The sequence below is a fragment of the Cryptomeria japonica genome, chromosome 3 (genome assembly GCF_030272615.1).
Source record: "Cryptomeria japonica chromosome 3, Sugi_1.0, whole genome shotgun sequence".
NCBI lineage: Eukaryota > Viridiplantae > Streptophyta > Pinopsida > Cupressales > Cupressaceae > Cryptomeria > Cryptomeria japonica.
Window position 1 is genome coordinate 443,235,899 of NC_081407.1, and position 20,107 is coordinate 443,256,005.

The window sequence follows — 20,107 nt, forward strand, 5'->3', positions numbered from 1 at the left end:
CTAGGCAGTCCTTTCTACCGTCCAAACTATCTCATCACTCTCCCCAACACCTGTCTCTCTACATGGTAGGAGGTCCTCCCAATGAGGAATCGGGTCATGAATACATAGGGCAACACCTCTGCATCATCATCCCAGGGCTCACACTCCACGTATGTTCGCCATATGACTGCATCCAGATCATCTAATGCCCACTGCCACCACTCTAACTTTCCCAAGTGGGGCTGACTCATCCTACCGCTATACATAAACATATACGGCTGATCCACTGCACGGAACTTAAGACTCATTGGTCGAGTCACTGGTAGGTGCTCCCAGGCCCAAATATGAAGCAGCGTCACTCCCACTGCTAAGGAACCCCTCCCCCAATAAACCACCTCATGAAGCTCCTGATAAAGGTGCGCCAACATGCACTACCCCCAAGTAAATCGGGTCCCCTTGGTAATCATCATCTCGATCACCTGCCCCCATCCAACAACTAGACCATGTGATCGCTTGTTAGGACATAGTAGTCCTCCCACGATGCCAGACATGACTGCTGGTAAAGAGTCATATAACGCAGCTATATCCTTCCATGCAATGGAGCCATCATCAATAAACACATCCTCATCAAAGAACCTTTGTACTGCAAAGGTCCCCCAAGATCTGTCATATGTCACCAGCTCCCCCGAATCGAAATACGCAGAATGCGCCACACATCCTCTAGGGTCACTGTCATCTCCCCCTGTGCCAGATGAAAGGTGCATGTCTCATTGTGCCACTGCTCTGCTAATGCCATAATCAATCCATGATTCATCCAAATCACAAGCATGTGCATCACATCATATAATCCAGTTGCGGCAATACAATCGATCTCCGTCTCTGTCAATCGATCTCGCAACCCCTCTGTCGTCAGATGTCTCTCGCGTAACTGCAACATGCCTAGATCCTCCTGCACATGGGCATCTATTAATCATCATCAGTTGTTTTGTTTCAAACTTCCTTAAGTTTAAACCTAGACTATCAACAGATACTTTGATCAAGTATCTTCGGGTCTCAACAGGTAAGCAATCATAGCAACCTAGACTTCAAATAGACATTTATCCTAGAAATGACCTAAGTCTCATCAGGCTGCTATGGTTCAAAACAACTCCCACTTTACATTGCCATCCATCCATCATTGGCATCGAGAGATTTTATTCATACAAACTGGGGCATCTATTTATCCTAAAACAATAGCACTAAACCCCTAACAAAAGTGCTCAAATAGCTATCCAACAACGCTCAAACTCCAAACGCACTAGAACAACCTCGCAATAGTGCTAATTCAGAACAATAGCGCTCAATTCAACACTCCATAGCACTTATTAATCAATAGCGCCTAAACATGCATGCAATAGCGGTAAAACATTTCAACAACGCTCAAACAATAGGACAATAGCGCCATTGCGGCACAGTAGCGCTAGTTAATTGGGCAATAGCGCCAAAACATAGTTTCAGCGCTATTGCTCCGACTCAACTTGGACTCAGCAAAAAGTGTATCAAAATTGCATAAAAATTCAAATTTCACATTTATGTACCGCTGGTCCGTAGTCGTCTGGCCGCTGGAACCAACGGACTCGCTCAAATCGGTGCTCTGTAATAGGTATCGGCATCCTGATTGTTGCTCGCTCCTCTAAAATGTCACTATCAGAGCTCTGGTTTCACACTGGTCGCGGTCACAAATGATCTTGTTTTCACCCCTTTCACCCCATTTAAACCCTTCGCCGTCACTATAACTTCCCCCCCACTCACCGCTGTGGTCCTTGTAAACTTCCCGAGCCTCCCATTTCTCCATTTTACCCCCGATTTCTTCTATTTTTCACCCATTTTGCTAACTTCTTCTCTGCTAACACCCTATCAATTTTCATTCTTTTTTGATAGATCGTCTGATTTTTTGAAATTTTTCGGCCCATCTCTCGAGGGGGCATACCACCCATTAAATTAATATTTTATGGGGCATTTCTTCACACCAGTTTTTCTTTCTTTGAAACGGCGCAATAAACCGCACTATCTCAAAGAGGGACAAATGTAGTCACACAAATCTATCCAGTTTAATTAAATAAATATTTGCTATTTATTTGATTAAAAATCCACTAACCAAGAGTTAATTAATTAATATTTAATTAATTCATCTTTAAACATTCTCTTATTAATTAAGTAAATTATTCAATTTATTTTAATTAATTCATTAAAAACCAAGTTCACAAATCAATTAAATAAATAAAATCTATTTATTTAATTAAATCCCCCTATTCCTCTTTTAAATAAATTAAAATAAACATTTATTTAAATCATTATCCCCCCCACTTGCATTTTCCTACAAATGCAACTTGCACACATTTATTGAAATAAATAAATTTTTATTTTAATAAAATCCTATTTTCCCTCACCCACCAAATCCACTTGCAAATCTAATCCCCTTCTAGACTCTTCTAACCCCTTCCTAATTAGCCTAATCCATCCCCTAATTATTGTCACATTCCTAAGCAAAATGGAGTCACTTCTCAAAGACTTCAAAAGTCTTTGAAAAGCATTTAATGCTTTGTGTGCTCAACAATTTAACCTCTAAAGTCTTCCAAAACCACTAATGGCTCTTACATGACCATTAAATGGCTCTTACATGACCATTTATGGTTATTTCAAACTTGTCTCCCCAAACATTTATTGCTTTGACCATGTTTATCCCTTTTGCCTTTGCACAAGAGTTTATCCATTGGATAAAAGCTTTATTCTTTGAATAAAGAGTTTATTCATTCAACTAACCTTGACCTTAACTCCCAAGGTCATGTCAAGCATTTAATGCTTATTCCCTCTCCTCTCAACCTATCTCACATTGACACTTGTCATCTTGAGATTGGGTTGAAATCCCTCACATGGATTTGAAATCATTCAATCCTGACCCTTGTTGAGATTGCTCAATCTCAACCATCCATTCCTCCATTTTTCTTATAAATAGAGCCTATTTCTTCATAATCCAGATCCTGAAAACTTGTATTCATTTAACCTATAGGCATTTAAGAGAGCATTTAGCATAGAAAACTAATATCTTGTTATTTTGGTTAAAATCAATCATTTTTAATTGCATCTAGTATTTTAGCTTTTCATTTTACATTTGGAGCAAAATACTCAAATCTCAATCCTCCATAAGCATCCATAGTGCAAAAAGCTGCTGAGAGCTACACTATTTTGGAACTTGGAGAGGAGAGGAACAAAGGAGAAGGAACCAAGAGCATGTTAGGAGGCATTTGGAGATGCCTCATCATATTTGCTTCTTTAGTTAAATATTCTTTCATGTTCTTAGTGTCTCTTTTGATATGCCTGTTTAGATTAGCTTTTGGTTAACTAACACTAACGATTTCTTGTGTCTTGTGTTGTTTGTCATTTGCTAACCTTGTCCATTTTGTAGAGCATCAAGTTTAATGTGGGTCTGGGTACTATTCAAGGTTGGAGTTGGGGTAGTGACATGCCTCCTCAGTCCCATTTGCAGTTTGTAGATGACACGACCCTGATGGGACTAGCTTGGATCAGAGAAGCTATAAATGTGCATAAATTCTTGGATGTTTATCTTGCTGCTTCGACCTAGTTGATCAATGAGGATAAATATTACATCCTCTTCTTCAACACACCTAGAACTATTCAAAGGAGGATTTCTCATATCTTGAGATTCCAGGCCAGTTCCCTTCCCTTGACTTACCTGGGTATTCCTATCTCTACTGGTAATCCTTCTAGGGACTCATGGCAGGGTATCCTGGACAAATTTTGCATGAAAGTTGAACATTGGACACACATATAGTTATCCTTTGTTGGGCGGGATCAACTCATCCAGTCAGTGGTTCAAGATTTTCTGATTTATCGGTGTATGCTCGAAGTGGCCCCAAAGTGGTTTGTGAAGGGATTGGGTTCTCTGGTAAGGCAATTCCTATGGGAAGGCAACCTATCCTCCTATAAATGGTGTCTTGTCAAATGGGACTTGGTGTGTAGCCCAAAATAGTTGAGTGGGCTTGGCTTAAGGCAGTTTGCTTTATTTGGGAAGGCTTTGGCGGCTAAATTGTACTGGAGGTGGTGTGTTGAATAGGATCGAGGTTGGGCTAGGATTTTGTCTTACAAGTATATGCAGACAATCTTGAAGGGGGAAATCCCAATATATCCGCTTGTGGGAAAAGGCTCAGCAATTTGGAGTGCTCTCAAGAAAGGGGCTGCACTTATAAAGGAAGGAGTTTTTTGGATATGTAAGAGGGGGGAAGAGGTGCTTTTCTGGTTCGACTCTTGGGATAGTTACCCCCCATCATTGATCAGTTTCCTAACCTTGTGAATCTTTCCCAGAGGTTCGTAGAGGCAGGGTGGTCAAGAGTGAGTGACTTTAAGGTTGTTTATAGGTGTGGGAAATTGGAGATGGAGCAGTGGAAGGTTCCTAATGAATGGCTGGTTGTTGGTATGGATGAAGATTGTGCTGAGCTGCATGGCATTTTGGTGAGTAGATACTGTAGTACCCTTAAGGATAGGGATAGACTTGCTTGGTCCCCGAATCCTAAGGGCGTTTTTAATATGGCCAGTGGGTACCAGGAGCTGTTGTCCTATAGATTGGAGGGGAGGGAGGTGCACTGGTGGAAATATGTGTGGAATAATTTCTCTTGGCCAAAGTGTAACTATTTTGCTTAGACTTTGGTTTTGAATAGATATCTAACCTATGATAATAATCGCAAGCATGGGTTCCTTGGGCCTTCCATCTGTGTTTTGTGTGGTAATGGGGAGGAGGATTCTTCACACTTGTTCTTTAGATGCCCTTTCTCACTGCTAATTTGGCATTACTGGTGGGGGGTGTGGAAGTACCCTCGTGTTCATGTGGATTCTTTGGTGGAGTTTTGGAGCAGTTTGGGTAGGCCTCCTATGTTGTCCTCTTTTCTCCAGACTGTCTAGCATATTGGGCCCATTTTGGGAGATCTGGCTAGAGAGGAATAGGAGGATTTTTAGGGAGGTCAGATTGTTAGTTTAAAAGTGTGGAATAGAATCATTGCTATGATCCAAGAGATGGTTGAAGCTAAATGTGAGGTGAATTTTCCTCTGGATAGAGGAGAGGTTGATATTGTGAGTAGGTTGGGTTTGTAGGAGATAACTTCCATCTCAGCTTGTGTCAGGAGAGGTAGACGTGCTATGAAGAAGGTTCAAAGGGTGGGGAGGTGGATACTCCCTTTGGATGAGTCAATCAAGATTAAAATTGATGGCTCATCTAGAGGTAATCCGGGCCCTGCTGGGATTGGTGGTGTTGGTAGGGATCATAAGGGGGATGTGATTTTCTTCTTTTTGGTACATAAAGGGCATCAGTCTAATAATTTTATGGAGGGATTAGCAATTTTCTATGCCCTGGAGTGTACTTTTGAGTTGGGGTGGCGTAAGGTTATCTACGAATCGGATTCACAGATTATTGTTAACCTATTGTTTGAGCAAAAGGTGAGTGGGATTAATGGCAGCTGGTAGGGATTGTTCACCAGATTTTACAAATTAGTGCTATGATAGAAAAGGTGTCTTTCATCCACATTCCTCATGAATGGAATAGAGAAGCTGATTGTTTGGCTAAGTGGGCCTAAGAGCATGGTGATGATTGGAAAGTTGAGGGTTAGGAGCATCTCTCCCTGGATTACTGTCAGGACTTGCATAAGATCTTTGTTGAGGATATGGATAGTTATGAAGCAGGTTGATCTTTGGTTGGACTTGTGGTTCTCTTCTGGAGCTTTGAGGCTCTGGTTTTCTTATGTAATTCTTGATTCTGATTATCAATAAAGTTTTTACCCATTTATTAAAAAAAATAAAGAATATATATAATAAATAGGTTTATTTTTCAATAGAAATATTTGTATTTAATTTTTGATTTAATTTAATTTAGTTTGAATCAAATCTCTATAATTGGTTTTATTATTAATATTGTAAGATAAAAAAGAATTATTAATATTTATATATCTATTTAGACAAAACATTTTATTTATAATATTATAAATAATAATAAAAATTTAATTTTTTTTTTAAAATAGACATTTCTTTTTTAAAATACAAAGAAATCTAAAAAAACCTAAAAAATATATCATTCCTAAAAATTTGCTACTACAACACCAAATTTTTTAAACCAATCATACTTAAATAAATAATTTTTACAATATCTTAAAATTAAAAGTATAAATCTCAACTTTACAAAAACCAAGTTTATTTTGAGAAAAAAAATAATAATCACTCTTGATTGGTGCAAACTAATTGATTAGTTAGGCTTAGTGAATGCAATAATATTGCCTAAGGCAAGTACTAATAAAGGATGATTATTTGTATGTTAGTAATTTAGCATTTTTCTTATAATTTAACTAATTTATAAATTGTCCCATTTTAATAGATTTATTGTTAGATATGAAATTAATTTTAGATTTAATTTCTTTAATATTATTTAATGAGAGTTAGAGTAGAATAACTTAAATAGTAGTATCATAAGTTTTTAATTTATTTATTGACATGAGTTATTGTTCACTTATCATTAATGAATAATCATTGCAAGATTATGACAATTTAAAAACAATTTATTGATATTAAAAAACATAAATTTATATATGAAACATGAATTTGATTGATTAATTTATTGATTATTTGTACACAAGGGTTGAATCGAGTAACTAATGAAATATCTATTATTTTTCTTTGAAATTTGAAGAATACAAATAGAAGTTAAAGAGTTTGCTTCTTGGAGATTAGCGATTACTTGTAATTTTCATATCCAAAGATAGTTGTCAAAATTTGTTTATTATTAATGTTGTTGAGAGGGTAAAGATTATCTTTTGGTATAGTGGTAATTGACATTGTATGAGATATGACTTAGAAATGAGCTTGTAACTTATGTAAACATACCAAGAGGGGTAATTTTCTTTTCTTCCCAAACAACTGTCTTTACATGAAAAATAATTTGATTTGTATGATTATGGACGAGTGTTGAATGCTGGTAAATAGAGAAGAGTAGGTCTCTACTTCAAATCCACTTGTCAGTAGTCGGCTTAAAACATGCTTTTTCCAAAGCTTATGTAATCATCTTGTGAATGATTGTGTTTTTTTTACTCTATCATATCATGATGTTAGATGCATATCTTTTTCTATGTGTGTGAATTAGTATGTTAGATGCATCATATTGCACCAAATTCTATCCTACCTACCAATTCTAGATTGCTAATTTCCTCGTGCAGGGTCAAGTATTCTTCTAGATGAGAAGAATTTTGAGGAAGCTTATGCTTCGTGCTAGGTGGAAACAATGCTTGAATCATGTTCTGGGCTAATAGGTTTTGGGTGAAGGAGAGTTTTTGGCAACCAGAGACTTTAGAACCTTTTTGTATCATTATATTTATTTGATGTGATGAGATGAGTTTAATGCCTAGGTTACAAGAGAAGAGTTAAGTGTTTGAACTTTTGTTAAAACAACTATTGTAATATCCTAATGAAATGATGATTTATGTAAATATATGGAGATGAAATTATATTTTATGTTATATGATTGATTCATTGGAGAAAATTCTAAAAACTATTATTTGAAAATTTATAATCTTACATTTGGTTATGGAAATTATATTTTGGAATTGTCCACATCTTTACAAGCACCCCCCTGGGAGTCAAGGATAGTAGTTGTAGGGGGTGAAGCAGAGCTTGGGGCTTCATGCTCTAAAGTTAACAGTTGCCTAGGAGGGATAAGAGCAAGGTGAAAATGATACAAATGACAGATTAAGCCCTAATGGAGTGGAATAGGTTTCCAACCATGAGTTTTGGCCACTTCCATGGCCTCAAGCTTAGAGCTCTCAAGAGAGGTAAGCAAGAAAAAAGGAATCGAGAGAAAGTCATGGTTATGAAAGTGGTTTAAAAGAGGGAAGTGATAAAAATAATAGATTTCAAACCTACCTTCAAGGGTCAAATACTTCATTATCATTAAGCACACCTTATTCCATGGCTTTGGCAATTTTTCACGAGTGAAACCCCCCTATAGCTTCATAGGTTCTTCTTTTTCCCTATATAAATGAGCTAGACTCTCGTTGTTTGACACATGACTTTGCCTAATCCATTTTTTCCCTTGGTTGAAAGGTCCATAGCAAAAACAATGGATTTTAAAGTAACCTCAAACAAAATACCACTAAGAGTGACTTTCCTTTCATCCTAGGATTTAGCAAATTGGACTGAAATATTTTTGTCATACCCAATAATCCCCTGTAAAAACTCTACAACCCCTCCCTTAATGCAAACATGTCAAACAACAGGATCATTTTTGAATTTGGAATGCACACTGGATTCAATTATAACCCTCTCCCCACCCATTATGGACAACACATAAAACGCAAAGATAAGACAAAGAAAGGCCCGCACTTAACACACTTGGCAAGTTAATACAAGCTACAAACAAGGTATTTAGTGTCTTCGATGTAATCAACTTTAAAAAGAGAGAGGCATATCAGTTATAATAATTAAATCTCCATCCCTATAAATTCAAAATGTGCCAGTCATTTTTGGTAGTACCAAACAATAGATTTTGGCAAGAATTTTCAAACTGCTCACTGCCACCTTATCCAAAAAACAATAAAATAGGGTTATTTTTAAAGGCTTCAATCATGTCAATAATAATCTCGCATGAAAAATGATAAAAACTAGTTATCATGAAGACATATTTGGAAATAGCCACACAAGCTTGCCATGCATGGGGGAGCCAAATCATCTTTGTGACCTCAACCTTAATGTGGGGCTCCCACCAATTCTCGAAACCATCCCCACTATCCCTAAAATCTTACATCCACACCATCTATACCAAAAAGGTAACACATATAATCCTCCACATCAACATCCCTATCAAAAATAACGTCCTTAGCTACTAAGTTGATGGCCAAGTATAACTAGGGCCCCAAGTATAACTGTTGGCTGGTGTGTCAAAACAGTCATCAAAGGTAACCAAAGGGTCCCACACTCTCTTCCACATATGCATCACCATTTGTAAAAACATCCTCAACCACCAAGCCGAAAGCCAAGTGTAAACATGGCCCCACCCACTTCACCACTAAGGATTAACCATATACCTATTGACTAACCCCACCACACAAATAACCATTCCACTGATTTGAGATAGGTGGAAAAACAAAAAAATATTCACACTTAAATCCAAATACCATTGTCTCATCCCTAGAATAACTAGGTCAAGAAAGGCAGTACACAACCAAGTCTACCAGCAACAAGTCATTTGATATGATGACTAAGCCTTCTCTCCTCTAAAATGAGTTTCTGGATATTATCAAGCAAGCAACTCCCCTTCCTTCAACATATGAATGATCCATCCCCAAACCCAGAGCTTCCATAGAATCAACCACTTTATTACCTTCTTTGTATGTGTGTTTTAAAACATAGGTATCAAAACCTACCAACTTTAAATCTCTTATTATTCCATCAATAGACCCGTTGACGATTGTTTTGACACACCAGCCAATAGTTAGGTAGCCAATGTGAACACTCACCACCTCTCCTAAAAAAAATGAACTTTGGGAAAAATCACTACCCCAAGGTCTCTATACTTGGGTCATGATGGTGATGGGAAGCCCAATGGTTGATGTGGTTGTACCTGTAAAGGGGCCTATTGATTGGAACTAAATCTCGTTGGTTATGGATAACTACACTTACTTTCTTTTTGTGTTTTTATAGTTTAAGATTCTCTGGGAAATAAAATGTGAAGCGTAAAGGGGAACAAGAAAATAACATTAAAACCAATATAATAACAACTTAATGAACTACTCAATTAGTTCCCTGCAACCCAAAAAATTATCAAATATTATCCAAGTTAGCATTCAACAACGAACCTCCATAAAACGTGCAAAATCATCAATTTCACAAATTTATGGAAATAAAATCATCAACAATATGGCCTATCACAATAATTCTCATACACCACTGATGTGCACAATATGATTCATAAAGTGATAAACAAAAAGATTAAACCATGTTTCTAACTCCAAATAATAGAAGTTACCAGATTACAGAGAACAGTTTGGTAGAATATAAATGTAGATCAGGAAATCTACAAGCTACTTCTCATATTAATCTCAATGAATGTATAACAAAAATAACTTAAACCTCTTAAAAATCTACAAAATATTCTAAAAATCTCTAAGAGGGCCACAAATCATCAATTTGGGACCCTTACAAATGAATCCAACTTCTCAATTTATAGAAGTTCTCTACCCTATTATCTAGGAAATAACCCTACCCTAAATTAAGAACTGAAACTAGGAGTCGCAGTTAACTTGCAAGTTTCTACCTTGACCCACTTAACAACTATGAAATGGGGACTGCATGAGAACTACGAAGACCATGCTGGGTGAGCCACATTTTCATAGTCATGCATTTTTCTCTCAAAACTAGAACTTGAGTAGCAGCTGCAGCTAAAAATACAAGATTAAGGATTTATGAAAAAGCTTTGCCATCTTTAGCAATTATGCATTTATCCCTTATTTCTTGGTAAAAGCTCTATATTTATCAACTATAAATGCAACTTCTTGAATTAAAGGATCAACTACATGCTTAACCCTAAATATATATCTCTTCAAAGCTTCATCTGCATGCGTTCTCCCCTCCTCTAACTCCTTCACCATGCCTGCCACCTCCTGATACTATGTAATCAGATATGTATACCTGTCCATGAGGGTGACATCAAACTGGGCTGAGGGTCCTAGGTGTTGCACCTCATATGCATCCTACTGATCCAAAACTTGTTGCTGCTCCATTATTTCTATATCAACTAATCCGAGGCCAAAAGGTCCTATCATATCCTTTCCAAAACTCTCATACGACAAAATTTCCCTAAGGAGAGGGTCCCGAATCTCCATCATATCCTTGATATACTGCTTAAGCATTTCAATCTTTAGCTCCAATATGTACACATATGACTGCAAGTTTTTGTAATTGTCACCCCCTAAAAGGTCCTCCTCCATTACCATCTCTTCCCCTAGCTGCAATATCTTTTTCAAAATTCGGAACTGTTTATTGTGTTCAACTTTTGTTCCCATTGAATGGAACCGGAAGCCAAAGCTCCGCCAGCCTGTACCGCCTTGTGATATATCTCCATAGTATTTTGCAAAAATAATCTTATCTTGGTTGTATTTACTTGGGCTCATGACTTGGCTGTAGTGACCACTTGTCTCACCTCCCTTAATGCTTTTACTTCTTCCTCTAGCAGCGATGAGGTAGAAGGCAGGTCATTAGCTTTGCATGAGTCTAGGGGTTTGCTCATTTCAATTAGAAACTGCTTATATTGCCCTTGTTGCGCTTTGAGATCCATGTTGGAAGTATGCTCCTTCTCTACACACCCTCTGATGACGCTTGTGGATAACTCCAAAGTATCTAGCTCCCCCCACTTGGTTTGTTTGCCCAAATTTATCTGAGATATTTGATATTTGGGGGAAGCTTGTCCCTTGGCTTGGGATGGAACTGCCACATCTATAATCACTTCACCGGAACCAGTTTTTGATAAATGATGAACAATTTTTAGCTTCTTAACCTTTGGTGGCTCCTTGGTGATTACTTGTTGTAGAGTGACCTTAGGGAGCTCCGATTTCCTCTTTTTCTTCCCAAAGGTAAACTCCAGCCATTGTGGTATATCTTCATCCTTGTCACCTTGATGCAAAACTATATCTGTAGTCATAACATGGACCTTTGCCTGCTCCTCTGCTTTGTCTCTCACTTTTGTTTTTGTTTGCCCAGGATCTTGAGGTGGGATAATTTGACGGGCTAGATTGGTTTGGAGAGCCTGTTGCTTATGTAGCTCTCCTAGTTTGCAACTGACCTCCTCATTAAACACTATCTCTTTCCCACCTACCTCTATTTCACCTTTCCCGGCTGCTATATCCTTGAGGAGGTCCTCTTGATCTTGAGGGGTTAGCACTAGTCTTTCATTCAATAAGTCTTCTACCTCATCCCCTTCTTGCTCACCTTCTAGCGGCCATTGTTTCTCAAGGTCTTCTTCCTCCTAATCTGAATCTGACTCTATGTTTGTAACTTTTATTCCTTCAATGGTAGACCTAAAGCCTTGCACTCCAGGCTGCCCTGCGAGAATATTACTTGGTGGTGGTATAGGGGTGTTGGTACTTGAAGCATGTGTGGCATCTGTTGAAGGTGGCTGAGTAGGTATATCCTCAGTAATTTCTATATCTTTCTCTTGCTCTTGGGTACCCTCTCCTACAGTCTGCCCTATAGCCATCCTTGGTGGGAGAACTTTGGCAAGTGGTACCGCTCCCAATCCATTGGTCACTCCCAGGTCCACTGCCTTCTTTAACAAATTAGACTCCCTCTTCTTTTCTTGGAGTTTCTTGATTTAGTCCTTAGTACTTTCATGAGGTTTGTCCTCCTCATCTGGATTGGTGGACGTATTTTGCCTTGAGGCTGACCTTATCTTCCGAGTGTACTCCTTATGGCCCCTTGATTGAGGTATGCCTAAAGTGGACTCCTTTTGTTTCTCCTTTGAGACACTGGGCCTTACCCTCTGGCCTAGCCTTTTTCTTGGTCCTATTGATGACCACTTGAGAAACTTTTTCCATATTTGCGTCTTCACTTGCAAACCACTTTATTGGGGAGAGGGGCCTTTTATCTATCCCCAATTCCCTATAAAATGGATCAAGTAAGTCTCCATCATCCCTAAGGTCTTTAGGGAGGTTAGTCTCAATTCCAAAATCTCTTACCTATGGTACAAATAACCTATTATAGCTCTTCTCCCTAACCTCAAAACTGCCTTGCAGGTTGCCCCAAAAGTCCTCCAAGTTGGGTTTGTGCCCTTCATATGCCTTAGGCATAGCTTGTTTAAGTTTCCCATAGGGATCATAAAACTCCCTAGCATGATCATACTCCTTCAAGTTAAAATCTTGAAGCTCTTGTTCTGCTAATTTTACTACTTGTATCTTAGAACATGCAAAGTACCCAATAGATACTGAGAAATCGATACCTGCTTTGTGTTTTGATGACAAAAGTGATTGGAGGTCCACAAGCTGCCTTACATACTCTAGCAAAATTATCCTATCATTGCAGTATCGGGGCAGAAACATTGGGTTCCTTGTGAATCTACTAACCCTGATGTAAGTGGAGCGTGGGTTTTGGATGAACCAACATGCCCACTCTTGGATGATAGCCATGGCCTTCAGGCTAATCTGATATCCTGCATCTCCTATTAATTTGATTATTATTGGAAAATGAAGGCATCATTAACTATCTTGAAATGAGCCTTTGCATTGGCTAGAGTGAGTTGGGAATAATACTCCCAAATCTTCTTTTGTCCTTCCTCCTCTCCCAATTGACCTTCTACTTGTAGCCCTGGAAACTTTCCAGCTCTAGCAGCTACCCAGATGATGTATGATGTGAAAAAGAACTTTTGGGTATGCTGAACTTCTTTCATCTATTTGCTGATATTGTCAGAGAGGATCTACGACCAATCAAAGTATTGTTTCCCTATTAAAATAGTGCTCATGAATTGGAACATCCAGGGATGAAAATTCTTGCAATCCAGCTTGCCAAAGGCTCTGCTAAGCATAATGATTAAGTCTCTTTGGGGCTCTTTGAAGTCCACCCTTAGGATCTACGTTGCCTTGAGACCTGTCTTTCTTTCTTCTTCCAACTAGTTTGTATTCGTGTGCCTCTTACTGGCTGATATTTTGTCATTCCATGCCCTTAAGGTCTCTTCTTCGGTTAACATAAATATCTCCTCCCTGGTTGGGATGCCAAAAACCAACCTGAGCATGTCAGGAGACAAGTCTATGACTATTTTTCCTTGTGCATCCGTGCACTTTCTAGTCTTTGGGTTATCAAATGGGGCAATGGTCATTATGAACTCTGGTGCCTGCAATGACTGTGGAAAGGCAATAGCTTCAACTAGGCCTGATCTCTTGATTCTCTTGTGGAGGGCCTCCAGACTAGGTTTGTCTAATTGAGCCTTAATATCCTTAATTTCTATATGGCCGATTTTGGTATCCGTGACCCATCTGACTTGATCATCTAACTTTGAAACATAGACCTATCCTTGATAATGATATTTCATGGTGCTAGGATTCTATCAATTTATTTGCCTCTCTTGCTGGAGGATGAGTCCATCTAACCACTCGAACCTGCAAGCAGAAAACAAATCCTCAGTCTAGAATAATTAGAAAAGTTGATTTACTTTAGGACTTTGGGGTCCCGGGGTCTTGGGCTAGGCACAAGTGAAGAAGGCCCAGGGTCAGGTTGTATGCAAAAGGAATCCCAAAACTCTGGGGTTCGAGGTTCCGGGTTCATTGAACAGGAGCCACCCAGAACTCTGAGGTTCCAGGTTACGCGAATAGGAGCCATCTGGAACTTTGGGATTCTGGGTTAGGTCAAGCCAACTACCTGGAACTCCAGGGTTCTGGGGTTCTGGGCGCATTAAAACCAACTACCCAGAACTCCGGGGTTCCAGGCGAGAAAACTAGGGCATGCAAAAGAAAACATGAAACAAACAAAAACCAACAACCAACAAAAAGAATGACGAGGAAAGAAAATCTAATCTACAAACCACCAAAAAGGGCAAGAAAAAAAAATCACCAACCTGGTGAATCGAAATGCCCGAAAATGCCAAGGAAAGCTCGAAAGTCTAGAGGTTCGCGACTTGGAGCTAGGGAGGAGGAGTTTTGAATGCACAAATTAACTTTAAAAGTTCATCATCCCTATTTATATCTCTTCCCAAGCCCATCTGTACGAAGGATTAAACACAACCTCAGGACTCTGGGATCCTGGGGTTCCGAGCTTGACACAAGAAAGGAAACACCCCACCCCAAAACTTCGGGGGTCTAGGTTTCCGAAGCAAGAAGAAGGAGGTCCACCTTGGGACTCCAGGACTCCAAAGTTCTGAGGCAAAAGACTCAAAACCTCGGGACTCCGAAGTTGTGAGGCAGATGACCAAAAAAAAAGCAAAGAAAGACAAAAGGGACCCGAATTTCGACGCAAGGAGACTAATGGGGAAATAGATATGCAAGGCATAACAAGACTAGCTAGCCATATTGTGACCATTAACTCTATCAATGGCCTCAACTTGATTTCTAGTATTGACCATGATACTCCCTGTGTAAGAAACCACCAAAGTACCTGTATCTAACCTTATGACTCTTCAATCAGGAACCAATCCTTGCCTAGCAACTCCATCAAAATTAAGCACATGTCTCCCTTCTATTGGAGTAGACCATCTAGTATTTTGTCTATTTAGTCTCTTAGAATTATCAATTTTAGCACACGAAGGGGGAAGATTCAAATTCTTAGCCATTCTATCATCAAAAGTCGCAAGGGGGAAGAGGGATGAGCCCAATCGCAAATTGAGATATTCTCCAGGAGCAACTTGGCAAAAATTTTGAACACCTCATCAACAATACTTTCTTCTCCCAAAAAAATTATATTATTCCTCTCCTTCTAGATGCTCCATGCAAGATGCTGTAGGATTTGTCTCCATAGTTCAACAGTGAGGGGGTGAAAGGAAGGGCATATCCATTGAAAGGCATGAGCTTGAGGGTCATGATTCATGACCCAAGCTATCTCCAGATTTTTTAGAAATTTACCCAAGGAATGGATTCTTCCTCAAGCTTACACAAGACAAGTATGTTTGGGAGTTCAAAGCCCATTTTAATGAGATTATCCTATGTGAGGATATTTTTATGCATCACCATCCACCAAAAAAAATTGACTTTTGGGATGAGATGGGGGATCCAAACTTTTCTTCAAAGATCCCTAGGAGTACATTTTTTCAATAGCAAAAAGTAAGCTAATTTAATAGAGAAACTACCTTTAGAATTTTTAGACCAAACAAACCTATATTCCTCACTAAAGATTAGGATTATGACGCATTTCAAGAGAAGTTGTAATAGAGTAGCCAAATGGACAAGGTGAGGTTGGGATTGACAGCATTGTGAATTTTTTTACCAAGCCTTGTGCAAAGAAATATAGTATATCATGCAGGAACCAAAGAAGGCCAAAGCTCTATCTTTAATATCCTTAAGATTAGGGTTCGAAGACAAAGGTACCACTTCCATCCAATTATCCTCCCATAACTGAATATTTGGGTCATTTCCAATTTGCCACCTTAACTCCATAGAGAGAAAACCTTTTCATTTTATTTATGAATATTATGTTATATTATATTATATTATATTATATTATATTATATTATATTATATTATATATCAATTATATTTTATATAAATATATATATTAAATGGTTATATTAAATTACATTATGTTATATATTTGTTGCATCCTAAATTGTACTCGCCTACAATTTGGTCCTCACTTAGGCCTCACTTTGGCATTTGTCCTCTAAGGCCTAATTAATCACACTAGCCACTCAATTTTTTCACTATCTGCACTTTCTCCCCCCTTAATCCTAGAGCCTTGATGTCTAGGATCATGGCATTGGGCACCATGGTCCTCTAAAAAAGGGCCTATTTTGGGGCCTCATAACGGTCACCCAATTTAGGCAGGGACTTAATTCCCATGTCGGCCTATGTCAAAAATTCAATTTGTTTTTCTACCAGCAAGTATAAAAGGAGGTATACCCCTCTTATTTATAACCTAATGAATTCAAGATCTCAATTACACTCTAGCAAATTCAAGTGAGTGAGCAATCAATCTTTTATCAAGAATTGGAGCAGAAGTGAAGTCAATATTCAAGCATTGGAGATGGCATTCATGTTCTATGTTTTATGAAGACTATCTACATGAAACCCTAATTCCTTGTGAAGACAAAGAAAACTTTTTAAAATGTATATCATTAGGTTTTCATTCATTTTCAGCCTTTCCCTCAAAAGGAAAGTATTTTATTGTAGTACGTCATTTACATTTTCAATTCAATTTCATGGTTCATTCCAAAACCAAGGTTTGACCTAAGGCATACCCCTATTCCCATAAATTTTCCCTTTTTCACTATGTGTAGGAACATGTATAGAGCTACATTAAGAGGATCAACAGGGTTCATAGAGATGATTAGGTTCACCTTTTGACAACGGAAAATTCGGAGGACCAAGGAAACCACCACCATGGTCTCGACAAGTTAGGCTGAATTTCTGGGAATATATCCAAACCTTCATCATCTACTCAAATCCAAGTTTGTGGCTTCGTATGACGATTGTAGCTCACTATTTATGCATAATCTCTTGAATAATTTACTATTTTTCCCTAATCATTAAATAATTTAAATTCAATTCAACCTTAGAGAAAGAAAGAGCCCCATTTAGGAGGTCTGGAATTTGATTAGAATCTTGGTATTAGGCTTAGGTCTATCAAATTCCCATCTCTCCCTAATGTGATGGTAATTAAGCAAAATTAGTGGTTTTATTACATTTTATGGTGAAACCCTAATTTTCACCCATCACATTCTGCTGAACCTAACATCTTGCACCTTAATTTTTTATTTTTGATCTTAGATCTGATTATTTATGCATTTTCAAATTCAAATTCACACTTACAAGTTTTATTTCCATTTGGATTACATAAATTTATAGGTTAAATTCACACAAATTCTAAAATTGAGCTTGTGGGGTGCTTAATTTGGATTCATTATTTTAGATCTAATTTTTTATATAATTTAAAATTCAAATTTGCACTCATAGATCTCATTTTCAAATTTACTTGTGGATTGCATAATTTTTCAAATCTATTTTGAGATCTTATCTTCATGACATATTATGCTATAATTAAAAATATTTTATCTTTCAAATTCACAAATTACATTACTTAATTGGTTAATCAATCACTTTTAATTTTTTTTGCACTGTTTAATCACAATATTCAATTTGTTTCAAATTTCCCTCCTTTGTGCATGAGTTTTGTTACCATTAGTCCTACCTACAATATTCTCATGAGAAGAAGTTGTATAATTAATGCTTCCCAAGGTTTAATTACTAAAGAGATGGAGCCCAATTTGGATAACTTATTTCATAAGAATGTTGGTGGTTCCTCCAACCCAACAAATGATGTTATTTATCCCCATTTTTTTCATAACTCTTATGATGAGGATGAATCACTAACTAGGGTTACTATTGACTAATTGGAGAAGATTGACAATAAATTTGAAAATATTCAACAATGTATGACTCAACAATACTAGGAAAGTGAGGCAATCCCATTGATTGAAGGATTAAAAAGAATGGTGAAAAGTGATAAAATTGGTGTTAATTTATTGTATGGCCTTGCTCATATTGTTGACACTAGTATCATGCCTATCAAAAGTTGTTTCGAAGTCCTTGTTTATACTCAAACCACTAGTCAAGTCAATCATTCTATTCCAATGCCTACATCTTTTCCTAGTGTGCCTACATTTACATCTTTTATCATGACTAAATCCACACAAAATTTTAATCCTACATATGTTAGTCAAGGGGGCAACCTTTTTAATAAAAAATCTTATATACCTCCTTCAATGAGTCTTTCATTTGTGTCCCAATCATCTCCCATACCTACATATAAAGTGTTCCACCTCCTTACTCTCAACCTCCACCTACATACAATAATGTTACTCCTCCATCACAATTCAATATTTCCAATTTCAATCCATCCACCAAAGTAGCCATAAATAACTTAGCTCAAACTGTTTCATCCCTACAACAACATTGGTTTCCATTACCCAATCCAAGTTTTTTGTGCCTACATTTGATGTAGCGAGCCCATTATCCAATGACATTGTTCATGTTGTACCTCCTAAACATATGTAAGTCCTTCAATTGGAGCTTTAAAATGGAAAAAGTGATCCCTTGACTTATGTGAAAACATTTCAAACTTTGTGTAGTGACTTTTGTCATGATCAAAGACTTATGGCTAAATTGTTTACTCAAACCTTTAGGGATAAATCCTTCCAATGGTACTGTTGTTTGCCTCTTTATTCTATTACATCATTTCAACAATTAGGTAGTGCTTTTATTCAAAAATTTCATAATAATATCGGTCCTAAAATTACTTTGACTTATTTGATTCATTGTAAGCAAGGTGTTAAAGAAAAACTCATTGATTTTATTGGTAGATATAAACATTTGTATTCTCAAATTACTTATCCTATGCTTGATCATGACGTTCAAATAATTTTTATTGATAATTTACAAAAAGACATTAGGGGTAAGATTCTTTTTTCTAAGTTTACTTACTTTACATAGTTATGCGAAGTGCTTCATAACTATTAGATTCAAGTGAATTGATTTGAATAATCTTCTTCAATTTATCTAATTGATAAGAATGAGAGTTATCAACAATATTTTGTGAAGTTTAAACTAAGCAAGGGATACATCAAGATAAATGACAACAATACTTAAGTGGTAGCCATGACATTAGGTGTGGTCCCTTTATCCAAATGAATTTAATCCTCTTTCTAAATCTTTACATATCATAATGTCAAAATTGATAAATAATAATGTGTTGAAACTTCCTCCCATCAAGCCAATTGATACCTCCAAACCTTTGCCATCTTATTATGATCCCAAATCCTTTTTCCAATACCATTGTTAACCCGATCATGATACTAAGAAGTGTCATACCTTAAGGAGTAGGATTCAAGACTTTCTTGATAACAATACCATATATCTAGCTTTTGTGAATGACAAAGGAAATAAATCTGTAGCTCCTCCAAATATTTTCTAATCTTTTTCCTTCCCCTTCTACTAATGTGGTTGAGTCTGAGCCTCTTGCATATTTTCCCGATGACCTTTCCATTGAGTCCAACAATATTTTAAATCTTGTTGACAAACCTATACCTCCTAAGGACCTATGCATTACCTTTGATCCTAGCAAGACTAGTTTTGTGCCTGATGGCCCACTATATATCACTGTGAAGATCAAAGACAAAATCTCAAGAGGGATGCTCATTGATCTAGTATGTGTGGTGAATGTGATTACTAAAGAATATCTCTATACTTTACTATTGGAATTGCATGAAGATTGCATTAATGATGTATAGTGTTGTTATTGATGTCAATAGCAACTGGTATTGAAGTTGTATTGCAACCGGTAGTGATGCAGTAATGCAATTGGTAGTAAAGTAGTGAAGGAAACCGGTATTGTTAGTGAAGCAGAGCTCAAA